The sequence below is a fragment of the Lynx rufus genome, unplaced genomic scaffold (assembly GCF_022079265.1).
Source record: "Lynx rufus isolate CCGP_SWC_20201006 ecotype Redwood Valley unplaced genomic scaffold, mLynRuf1.p SCAF_13, whole genome shotgun sequence".
NCBI classification, from domain to species: domain Eukaryota; kingdom Metazoa; phylum Chordata; class Mammalia; order Carnivora; family Felidae; genus Lynx; species Lynx rufus.
This window is the reverse complement of record NW_025814827.1, coordinates 22,392,869-22,406,121: the sequence shown is the minus strand read 5'-3', so window position 1 is coordinate 22,406,121 and position 13,253 is coordinate 22,392,869.

Sequence of the window (13,253 nt, the reverse complement as noted above, 5' to 3'; positions counted from 1 at the left end):
ATGTTTTCCCAGCGGAGGCACCTCATATTATATTGTCTTCTTCAAACTGTGGTTATTTGTCATATTATAGAAAATAGTGAGGGGAAGCAGTGTTTGTGGGTATAAACTTACAACACCTCCTGTAGCACCAAAGTTTGATAATGAGATGAACTGAACTTTATTTCAATTCTGTGACTTGTTCTGTATTTCTCTTTGTTCTTTCTCACTTCAGTTATCGCCTTCTCCTTGGTGTCCATCGCTGGTTCTAATTATGCAGAGTTGTGTTATTTTGCCACAGCATCTAAGAACTAGTTTTGCTATTAAAATAACTCTATTCCCCAACCCATAATTCCCTCCACTGCGGGAACTTCAGTACCAAGGCAAGTACACAATGATTAAACAAAAAAAATGGTGGTGACTATTCCATATACTTTGCTGGTATGCATAAAATCTTAAAGAAGTGCTGAATTGAAATGATCTGATGTGCTTCAAGCTTCACCTTCAGAACTGCCATTTTTATTAATTGTCCAATTCAGAATTCAAAAATAATTCTAGGCGGATACTGTTCTGCCTCGAAATTCAAGGCAAATTTAAGGAATAACTCAGCAAAATATCCATTGTATTTTGTGCATAAAATACATATGTTTTGAAGTGGGTTTTCTTCTGCAACCACATAGAGGAACTAAAACTCTCACTCCAGATAGGAAGCAAATTTTCAGAGGTCCTTCCATATGTGGAAGCTAGGGTTGGATTTACCCGTACTTACCGAACAGACTCTAAACCATAAAATGATTATTCCAATCTATATTACTTTCTGCAAACAAGTTGTTGGGGCAAGGCTTGGGAAGAGTGGGAGGAATTTAAGAGCAAAACAAATGTAACCATAATATGAGAGGCAAATGCAGAGACCCAGAGGCCTGGCTATCTGAGTTCCAGTACTAGCTGTCACTAATTTCTAGGCAGTTCAGTTCAGTTCACCTCTCCAGGCATTAGTTTCTGCATTTGCTAAATGAAGGGCTTGTACCGGATGAGCAGTTGGCTCTGACATTGTACATTTTTGTGGGATATGGGAAATCTTATAAAAGCAGATAATGATTGAGCATTCCCTCGAATACAAGAATCTATTTTCACGAGTGAAACTGGGAAAGCAAGTAACTAACACCAAAGAGGTGGCAGAACCAGGGGAAGTGACCATCTCAGCAGATAGGCAGCTAGACCCAAGGGAATCATCACTGCCTTCAGACAAGCAATGAAACTCTGAGGGAGGAGATCTAATCAGAAGAGGCAGCTCAGGCTGCTTGTGAGCAAGTCAGGGCCAAAGAGTTGAAAGGACTATACAAGGGAAACACACACACACACACACACACACACACACACACACACAGAACAAGATTTCAGGCAGTCTCCTTTTTATGTGGCTCAAGCTTGGAAATCAAACCTATTGTTCGCCCAGAACAATTTTTTTTTCTCTCCTTCAATAATTAGGAAAGCAGTTTGCTAGTCTATACTGTTTATTTCACTACTTCCAGCACCTATGTCTCACTTCTAGCCTGAAATTATTAAATGGCAGTTATGACTGGTAAGGAGTGACACAGTGAGTTTCTAATTAGCATAGACACCGCATTGAAGGGCTGGAGAAGGAAAGTTCAGGAAAATAACGACACAGTAAGGTTCCATACCCAGTCCACTTGTTCTCTTGGATGGAATGGCTCACTGGAGAATCATTTTCATTTGCTCTCATCAAACTCCCATGTGCCATATTTGTTACAGTCTCTCTTCTTCCACTATTTTGAAAATCCTGTCCACAATGTTTTTCTTGAAAATTTCTTCTCCTGCTTCCCCCTGTGTAGATTCAGGAGGATTTCTTTAATTTTTTTTTGTCCTTTAGAGACAGCAACAACAGTTATAATTTTTAGGAGCTTTATATATAAGTGGTTATACATGTTTGACTTTGCAGAAATGAAGATAAATAGTGAAATTCTTGCTTCTGTCTGATTTGTACAGTGACGGGGGTGATCATGCCTCCCACTACAGGAATTCCCTTTTTTCCCTTCTTTCCTTTCTCTAGTTCCCTACTCCTCAAAGTTGATTCTGTGTCTTGTACAGACACGTCACAAAAATGGGCATTTGATAGCTAATTTACAAATGCAAATGGATCAACTTTATTATTTTTAAGGGAAATATAAACTAAAATCATAATGAGATAGCTATATTACCCATTAGAATGGCTAAAATTAAAAGAATTGACAATAATAAGTGTTATCAAGTTAGCAAGTTGATGCAGAACAATGGAACTCTCATACAGTGTTAGAAAGGGTGTAAAATGGTAAAAATTGCTTTTATTTTATTTTATTTTTATTTATTTTTCTATATATATGAAATTTATTGACAAATTGGTTTCCATACAACACCCAGTGCTCATCCCAAAAGGTGCCCTTCTCAATACCCATCACCCACCCTCCCCTCCCTCCCACCCCCCATCAACCCTCAGTTTGTTCTCAGTTTTTAACAGTCTCTTATGCTTTGGCTCTCTCCCACTCTAACGTCCTTTTTTTTTTTTTTTTTTCCTTCCCCTCCCCCATGGGTTCCTGTTAAGTTTCTGAGGGTCCACATAAGAGTGAAACCATATGGTATCTGTCTTTCTCTGTATGGCTTATTTCACTTAGCATCACACTCTCCAGTTCCATCCACGTTGCTACAAAAGGCCATATTTCATTTTTTCTCATTGCCACGTAGTATTCCATTGTGTATATAAACCACAATTTCTTTATCCATTCATCAGTTGATGGACATTTAGGCTCTTTCCATAATTTGGCTATTGTTGAGAGTGCTGCTATGAACATTGGGGTACAAGTGCCCCTATGCATCAGTACTCCTGTATCCCTTGGGTAAATTCCTAGCAGTGCTATTGCTGGGTCATAGGGTAGGTCTATTTTTAATTTTCTGAGGAACCTCCACACTGCTTTCCAGAGCGGCTGCACCAATTTGCATTCCCACCAACAGTGCAAGAGGGTTCCCGTTTCTCCACATTCTTGCCAGCATCTATAGTCTCCTGATTTGTTCATTTTAGCCACTCTGACTGGCGTGAGGTGATACCTGAGTGTGGTTTTGATTTGTATTTCCCTGATAAGGAGCGACGCTGAACATCTTTTCATGTGCCTGTTGGCCATCTGGATGTCTTCTTTAGAGAAGTGTCTATTCATGTTTTCTGCCCATTTCTTCACTGGGTTATTTGTTTTTCGGGTGTGGAGTTTGGTGAGCTCTTTATAGATTTTAGATACTAGCCCTTTGTCCGATATGTCATTTGCAAATATCTTTTCCCATTCCGTTGGTTGCCTTTTAGTTTTGTTGGTTGTTTCCTTTGCTGTGCAGAAGCTTTTTATCTTCATAAGGTCCCAGTAATTCACTTTTGCTTTTAATTCCTTTGCCTTTGGGGATGTGTCGAGTAAGAGATTGCTACGGCTAAGGTCAGAGAGGTCTTTTCCTGCTTTCTCCTCTAAGGTTCTGATGGTTTCTTGTCTCACATTTAGGTCCTTTATCCATTTTGAGTTTATTTTTGTAAATGGTGTGAGAAAGTGGTCTAGTTTCAACCTTCTGCATGTTGCTGTCCAGTTCTCCCAGCACCATTTGTTAAAGAGGCTGTCTTTTTTCCATTGGATGTTCTTTCCTGCTTTGTCAAAGATGAGTTGGCCATACGTTTGTGGGTCTAGTTCTGGGGTTTCTATTCTATTCCATTGGTCTGTGTGTCTGTTTTTGTGCCAATACCATGCTGTCTTGATGATGACAGCTTTGTAGTAGAGGCTAAAGTCTGGGATTGTGATGCCTCCTGCTTTGGTCTTCTTCTTCAAAATTCCTTTGGCTATTCGGGGCCTTTTGTTGTTCCATATGAATTTTAGGATTGCTTGTTCTAGTTTTGAGAAGAATGCTGGTGCAATTTTGATTGGGATTGCATTGAATGTGTAGATAGCTTTGGGTAGTATTGACATTTTGACAATATTTATTTTTCCAATCCATGAGCAGGGAATGTCTTTCCATTTCTTTAAATCTTCTTCAATTACCTTCATAAGTTTTCTATAGTTTTCAGCATACAGATCCTTCACATCTTTGGTTAGATTTATTCCTAGGTATTTTATGCTTCTTGGTGCAATTGTGAATGGGATCAGTTTCTTTATTTGTCTTTCTGTTGCTTCATTGTTAGTGTATAAGAATGCAACTGATTTCTGTACATTGATTTTGTATCCTGCAACTTTGCTGAATTCATGTATCAGTTCTAGCAGACTTTTGGTGGAGTCTATCGGATTTTCCATGTATAATATCCTGTCATGTGCAAAAAGTGAAAGCTTGACTTCATCTTTGCCAATTTTGATGCCTTTGATTTCCTTTTGTTGTCTGATTGCTGATGCTAGAACTTCCAGCACTATGTTAAACAACAGCGGTGAGAGTGGGCATCCCTGTCGTGTTCCTGATCTCAGGAAAAAAGCTCTCAGTTTTTCCCCGTTGAGGATGATGTTAGCTGTGGGCTTTTCATAAATGGCTTTTATGATCTTTAAGTATGTTCCTTCTATCCCGACTTTCTCAAGGGTTTTTATTAAGAAAGGGTGCTGGATTTTGTCAAAGGCCTTTTCTGCATCGATTGACAGGATCATATGGTTCTTCTCTTTTTTTTTGTTAATGTGATGTATCACGTTGATTGATTTGCGAATGTTGAACCAGCCCTGCATCCCAGGAATGAATCCCACTTGATCATGGTGAATAATTCTTTTTATATGCTGTTGAATTCGATTTGCTAGTATCTTATTGAGAATTTTTGCATCCATATTCATCAGGGATATTGGCCTGTAGTTCTCTTTTTTTACTGGGTCTCTGTCTGGTTTAGGAATCAAAGTAATACTGGCTTCATAGAATGAGTCTGGAAGTTTTCCTTCCCTTTCTATTTCTTGGAATAGCTTGAGAAGGATAGGTATTATCTCTGCTTTAAACGTCTGGTAGAACTCCCCAGGGAAGCCATCTGGTCCTGGACTCTTATTTGTTGGGAGATTTTTGATAACCGATTCAATTTCTTCGCTGGTTATGGGTCTGTTCAAGCTTTCTATTTCCTCCTGATTGAGTTTTGGAAGAGTGTGGGTGTTCAGGAATTTGTCCATTTCTTCCAGGTTGTCCAATTTGTTGGCATATAATTTTTCATAGTATTCCCTGATAATTGCTTGTATCTCTGAGGGATTGGTTGTAATAATTCCATTTTCATTCATGATTTTATCTATTTGGGTCATCTCCCTTTTCTTTTTGAGAAGCCTGGCTAGAGGTTTGTCAATTTTGTTTATTTTTTCAAAAAACCAGCTCTTGGTTTTGTTGATCTGCTCTACAGTTTTTTTAGACTCTATGTTGTTTATTTCTGCTCTGATCTTTATTATTTCTCTTCTTCTGCTGGGTTTAGGCTGTCTTTGCTGTTCTGCTTCTAGTTCCTTTAGGTGTGCTGTTAGATTTTGTATTTGGGATTTTTCTTGTTTCTTGAGATAGGCCTGGATTGCAATGTATTTTCCTCTCAGGACTGCCTTCGCTGCGTCCCAAAGCGTTTGGATTGTTGTATTTTCATTTTCGTTTGTTTCCATATATTTTTTAATTTCTTCTCTAATTGCCTGGTTGACCCACTCATTCGTTAGTAGGGTGTTCTTTAACCTCCATGCTTTTGGAGGTTTTCCAGACTTTTTCCTGTGGTTGATTTCAAGCTTCATAGCATTGTGGTCTGAAAGTATGCATGGTATCATTTCAATTCTTGTAAACTTATGAAGGGCTGTTTTGTGACCCAGTATATGATCTATCTTGGAGAATGTTCCATGTGCACTCGAGAAGAAAGTATATTCTGTTGCTTTGGGATGCAGAGTTCTAAATATATCTGTCAAGTCCATCTGATCCAATGTCTCATTCAGGGCCCTTGTTTCTTTATTGACCGTGTGTCTAGATGATCTATCCATTTCTGTAAGAGGGGTGTTAAAGTCCCCTGCCATTACCACATTCTTATCAATAAGGTTGCTTCTGTTTATGAGTAATTGTTTTATATATTTGGGGGCTCCTGTATTCGGCGCATAGACATTTATAATTGTTAGCTCTTCCTGATGGATAGACCCTGTAACTATTATATAATGTCCTTCTTCATCTCTTGTTACAGCCTTTAATTTAAAGTCTAGTTTGTCTGATATAAGTATGGCTACTCCAGCTTTCTTTTGGCTTCCAGTAGCATGATAAATAGTTCTCCATCCCCTCACTCTCAATCTAAAGGTGTCCTCAGGTCTAAAATGAGTCTCTTGTAGACAGCAAATAGATGGGTCTTGTTTTTTTATCCATTCTGATACCCTATGTCTTTTGGTTGGCGCATTTAATCCATTTACATTCAGTGTTATTATAGAAAGATATGGGTTTAGAGTCATTGTGATGTCTGTATGTTTTATGCTTGTAGTGATGTCTCTGGTACTTTGTCTCACAGGGTCCCCCTTAGGATCTCTTGTAGGGCTGGTTTAGTGGTGACAAATTCCTTCAGTTTTTGTTTGTTTGGGAAGACCTTTATCTCTCCTTCTATTCTAAATGACAGACTTGCTGGATAAAGGATTCTCGGCTGCATATTTTTTCTGTCTAGCACCCTGAAAATCTCGTGCCAAGTCTTTCTGGCCTGCCAAGTTTCAAAAGAGAGATCAGTCACGAGTCTTATAGGTCTCCCTTTATATGTGAGGGCACGTTTACCCCTTGCTGCTTTCAGAATTTTCTCTTTATCCTTGTATTTTGCCAGTTTCACTATGATATGTCGTGCAGAAGATCGATTCAAGTTACGTCTGAAGGGAGTTCTCTGTGCCTCTTGGGTTTCAATGCCTTTTTCCTTCCCCAGTTCAGGGAAGTTCTCAGCTATAATTTCTTCAAGTACCCCTTCAGCACCTTTCCCTCTCTCTTCCTCCTCTGGGATACCAATTATGCGTATATTATTTCTTTTTAGTGTATCACTTAGTTCTCTAATTTTCCCCTCATACTCCTGGATTTTTTTATCTCTCTTTTTCTCAGCTTCCTCTTTTTCCATAACTTTATCTTCTAGTTCACCTATTGTCTCCTCTGCCTCTTCCATCCGAGCCGTGGTGGTTTCCATTTTGTTTTGCATTTCATTTAAAGCGTTTTTCAGCTCCTCGTGACTGTTCCTTAGTCCCTTGATCTCTGTAGCAAGAGATTCTCTGCTGTCCTGTATACTGTTTTCAAGCCCAGCGATTAATTTTATGACTATTATTCTGAATTCACTTTCTGTTATATTATTTAAATCCTTTTTGATCAGCTCATTAGCTGTTGTTATTTCCTGGAGATTCTTCTGAGGGGAATTCTTCTGCTTGGTCATTTTGGATAGTCCCTGGTGTGGTGAGGGCCTGCAGGGCACTTCCCCTGTGCTGTGGTGTATAACTGGAGTTGGTGGGCGGGGCCGCAGTCCGACCTGATGTCTGCCCCCAGCCCACCACTGGGGCCACAGTCAGACTGGTGTGTGCCTTCTCTTCCCCTCTCCTAGGGGCGGGATTCACTGTGGGGTGGCGTGGCCCGTCTGGGCTACTTGCACACTGCCAGGCTTGTGATGCTGGGGATCTGGCGTATTAGCTGGGGTGGGTAGGCAAGGTGCACGGGGGCAGGAGGGGCAGGCTTAGCTCGCTTCTCCTTAGGGGATCCACTTCAGGAGGGGCCCTGTGGCAGCGGGAGGGAGTCAGATCCACTGCCGGAGGTTTGGCTCCGCAGAAGCACAGAGTTGGGTGTTTGCGCGGAGCGAGCAATTTCCCTGGCAGGAACCGGTTCCCTTTGGGATTTTGGCTGGGGGATGGGCGGGGGAGATGGCGCTGGTGAGCGCCTTTGTTCCCCGCCAAACTGAGCTCTGTCGTCCGGGGGCTCCGCAGCTCACCCTCCCTTTGTCCTCCAGCCTTCCCGCTTTCTGAGCAGAGCTGTTAACTTATGACCTCCCAGACGCTTAGTCGTGCTTGCTGTCGGAACACAGTCCATCAGGCCCCTCCGCTTTTGCAAGCCAGACTCAGGGACTCTGCTTGGCCAGCGAGCCGCCCCTCCACCCCGGCTCCCTCCCGCCAGTCCGTGGAGCGCACACCGCCTCGCCGCCCTTCCTACCCTCTTCCGTGGGCCTCTCGTCTGCGCTTGGGTCTGGCGACTCCATTTTGCTAATCCTCTGGCGGTTTTCTGGGTTATTTAGGCAGGTGTAGGTGGAATCTAAGTGATCAGCAGGACGCGCGGTGAGCCCAGCGTCCTCCTACGCCGCCATCTTCCCTCCCTCTCCTAAAAATTGCTTTTAAATTACTTTTAAATTACTTTATCAAAAACTGTTTGATAATATCTGCTTACTACTGCGATGTATAACAACATGAATGCATCTCACAGACATAAAGTTTAATGAAAGAAGTCAGGAAAAACAGAGTATATACTCTTAACTAATTCATATGAATTAAATACAAAATCAATCTACACTATAAGGGTGAGAACTATAAGGGTGAGTGGTTATTTTTGGCAAGGAGTAACTACTTTTCTCACGTTGGTTACTGACCAAGGGAAGGAACACAGGAAGCCTTCTACAATGGAAATAATCTCTGTCTTGATCAGGATCATAGCTACATGAGTGTATTCTTATATAAGTTCATCCAATAGCACACTTAAAGATAGTACATTCTGTTGTTTATTGTGCTATAATATATCAATAATGGAAAAATATAAAAAATACTTTGCCTTGGGCAGTGAATGTAGCAGAGCCTGGTGATTTTACTTGTCATGTATCGTATGCTAAGTCGAATGCTACGCAATTGTCAATTGTCTTAATGACAATGTTTTATTTATTTTTTGTTTTTTTTTTATGTTTATTTTTGATTCAGAGAGAGCATGAGCTGGGGAGGGGCAGAGAGAGAGAGAGGGAGACAGAGGATCTGAAGCAGGCTCTGTGCTGACAGGGGAGAGCCCCAACTGGGGACTCAATATGGGCTCAATGTGGATCTCAATGTGGATCTCAATGTGGGGCTCATACTCACAAACCATGAGATCATGACCTGACCTGAAGTTGGACACTCACCCAACTGAGCCACTTACATACCCCTTAATGACAATGTTTTAAATGCACTGGATGTTACCATCTAAGGACTCTGCTTCCTCGGATGTCTTGTGAATCATATTTGGAAGACCATTGAACACTGAAATGAAGTCTAGGAGTAGCTGCTTTATAATTGAGAAGTGCCTTTAGTTTGAGTACTCAACTAGATACCTGAGAGAATCTTTCCAAATGGTTCAGCAGTAGGCTGACATTTATGCCATAATTATAAGCACACTGGTTCCACTTGCAATAAAAGAAAAATTAATAAAAGGAAGGGCATCAGATTGTGAACATCAGCCAAATAAATATTTGCTTTTATAGTAGACAGTGCTACAGGAGCTGAGGTGATTCAAAGATGAACAGGACATGCTCCTACTCTCAAGGTGCCTGTACTTGCTGGTTGTGTGAGGCAGTTATGTGTGGACTAGGTATCCTTTAAGAAAGATTCCATGGTCATTAAAATATTACATGGTCATAACTGAAGAGATGGGAGAAGGCTTCCTGGCTTGATATCAGTCTACCTGAATCTTGAAGGATGGGAAGAGATTTCACTGATGTAAGTGGGGAAATGGAAGGAGAAAGGGGCACATTGTTATAGAAAGAAAACAAAGCTAAATTTGATATGACTACCCTTCAGCTACTCTTAGTTTGAAGGTCCCCGTCTCGTGTAATGGCTCACTTGTGCTGACAAGTGTTCTAGTCTGAACCTGGTGGCTGCCTCCCCACTTGAAGCATCTGACCTCACTGCTTCTGCTCCAGATGTTGATATATGAGAGTTTGTGAAATGGGCAGTGATAGGTTCTCCGTAATGTCGCTTTAAGACCTACAACATATTAGTGAAAAGGAGACCTTTGAACATGAACCCCTGGCACCTCTGCGGCACTTAAGAGCCCTCACTCTTCTGACTTGGAGATAACTTACCAAAAGGCCAAGCATGGGATTAATTTATTGCCAAACTGGTTTTAAAGTGAGAGCAAAAACAGACTTTAGCATTTGTTTTTTCTAATTTACCATGAGGTTGAAGTCCATCTCTTGTAATAAGAAATCATTCTTATGGACAACTGGGGTGAGAATCTCATCCTGTGTCACATTTTATGGGCTAAAAAGCCTGAGGATAAGAGTTAAGTCTTTTAACTTATCTTATTTGACTAAAAAGATACTTGATCTTTTGTCAGTCTCATAGAAAAGACTTTTGTTTCTTATTTTCCATTTTTTCAAAAAAGATCATGAAACTTCACATGGATAAAGTCTCCCTTGAGTATAGGGTGATTGCTTAATGTATCCCTCATACAGTGGTATCTTTGATAGAGTATTGGGTGCTCAACTTGGATGAGATATCTGGACATAGATATAATATAGGACTGTCATGGACAAACTAGGATATATGGACTTCCTACTTATTATGGAGAGAAAGATGTAAGGAAACAAAGTAAATTTTCAAACAGTGCCTTAAAATAAGCATCAGATTTGGGAATCATCATTGAAATACCCTACTACTATAAGACAAGGTAGTTCCCACAGTTTTTGAAGAGAAAGGATCAAGTTTCATCTCATATTTCACTGAAGAGTTAGAATCTCATTTCCTATCCTTGGCATATTTTACTATCTTTGTGACAGTGAAATATAGGTGGAGCTCTGAAATAATTATTTCTGGTGTTTTCTTTTGCTCCCCAAAAGAGAGTTCCTATCAATCAGTGTGCTGATTGGTCTGGTGGGGAGTTGAACAATGCAGGGCATCACACACAAAGGTTTTACTAATACAAAATTCATCATTTAGATATTTAGAGTCATGAATGTTTGACTAAGTTTAACATTTCCTATTATATCATAACCATGTATTCTATGCTTTAGTTTATACTTGTCCTATTTTTTTTAAATGACTTTTAAGTATGGATGCTTTCACCAGCTAATACACACACACACACACACACACACACGTTAATGGTTGTGGGAAGCAGGTGGATCACTATAGATCACTCCATGTCTGCAGTGATATGGATCTGAGCCCAAATTTATTGATCATCTGACCTCCATAAGCCCCTACTGTGACTGGTGTCCCACAGACTGGCATTTTGAGTCTCCAGGAATCTGTGTCAATTTAGAGCTATTCTCTAGTATTCCCCTTCCTCAATGCACAGTCACTGTCATGAATGGCCACAGCCCCTGTGGAGAAGACTGAAGGAGAAGATACACACTCTAAATTGTTGATGGTATACAGGGATGCTTCCTCAAAGGTATCCAGACTCCCCCTCATTCAAGGGGCTTTTAGTTTGTAAACTGCCCCAATCCTGGGAATTTGTGACTCTCTTTTGTGGTAATTCCAGTCAGACTTCCTTATTACTAGACTTAGAGTTGTCTGCCTATCTATTTCAATTCTATCTAGCCAGTACTGATCTCTGTGGGTTGAACTATTTTGATTACTACTTTGACTTTGTTGCCCTTTATAGTAATCATGTTCACATAGTTTTTGGTGATTATTTGACAGCATTCATCATTCTGAAAAAATACTCTTAAAATTGGTAACGTTTATAGTATGTAAAGTACACATTAATAAACATTTATTTATTATTATTATTATTTTAATGTTTATTTTTGAGAGAGACAGAGACAGAGCATGAGTGGGGGAAGGACAGAGAGAGAGGGAGACACAGAATCTGAAGCAGGCTTCAGGCTCTGAGCTGTCAGCACAGAGCCTGATGTAGGGTTTGAACTTCGAAACTATGAGATCATGACCTGAGCTGAAGGTGGATGCTTAACTGACTGAGCCACCCAGGTGCCCCTCAATAAACCTCATTTAAGAAGAAAAATAAATACTAAACTGAATGGAATTGTCTAGGCAAAAGTAAAATGATCTCAGAGAAAAACATGGAAATATGGGAAGAAATGAACACTAGAAAGGACAAATCTGTGTGTAAATCTAAATGAACACTGGTTGTACAAAACGATACATTTTAATGCCTTCCAGAGTTTAAAATCTGAAGATAATTAAAATACATGTCAAAAATACAACAGAAAGTTCAGGAATTAATGTGTCTAAGGTCCTTATATTTTCATGGAATGGTGAAAGTAGTAACTTATATTCATCTCCATTAACTCAAGCATACATGTGATATTCTTTATGGCAACCACTAAGCACAGAATAGAGAAACATATAACTAAAAAGCTAACATCTTTTATTAAAAGATTACTCTTTTTAAAATCCTATATAAAAGATTTGGATAACTTTTTTATGTTTATTATTAGGTATCTTTTATTTTCGTTGCTATTAGAAATGACACATTTTAAAATATTATTTGTAACATACTGTTCCAGTATATAGACATAATTGCATTAATATGCTAATTCATATCTAATCAACTAGCTAAATTCTCTTATCTAGAATAATAATTTTTTGGAATTTCTATTTGACAATCTTACTATCTGTGCATATTGACAATTTTTTCCCCTTATGTCTTTTCTTTCTCTTGTTTTATGTTTGTTGGTAATACAATGTTGAATAAAGCAGAGACTCTGGACATCTGTCTCTTATTTTTGGTGTTTAAGGAAATCTTTACATAAGATATTTGCAGTTTTTTTTTTTAATAGATATCCCTTAGTAGGTTGATTAAATTCTGTTCAACTTGTAATTCACTAAAAATTAATGTATTTTAAATATTACAAAATAATTTTTGTATGTCTACTCAAATCATTTCATTTTTACTTGTTCACCTGTCAATGTAGTGAATTACATTTGTAGATTTTTCTGAAGTTAAACCAATCTTGAGTTAAGGGAATAAGCTCAACCTGGTAATGATTTATTATATTTTTTATATATTGCTGAATTTAATTTGTTAATATATTTTTTAAAGTTTGTTTATTCTGAGAGAGAGAGAGTGAGAGAGCTTGAACTGGGAAGGGGTGGGGGAAGGGAAAGAGAGAGAGAGAGAAAGAAAATCCCAAGCAGGCTCTGTGCTGGGCTCTATCCACAAACTGAGATTATGACCTGAGCTGAAATCAAGAGTCAGATGCTTAACCAATTGAGACACCCGGGTGCCCTTCCATATGCCAATATTTTATGATCCTTGCGTCTATGTTTATAAATGAAATTGGCCTATAATCATTGTCTCTTGTAGTGTCCTTACTGAGTTTTGATATCAAGATTATACTGTTTTCAAAAACTGGGGAGTATTCACTCTAA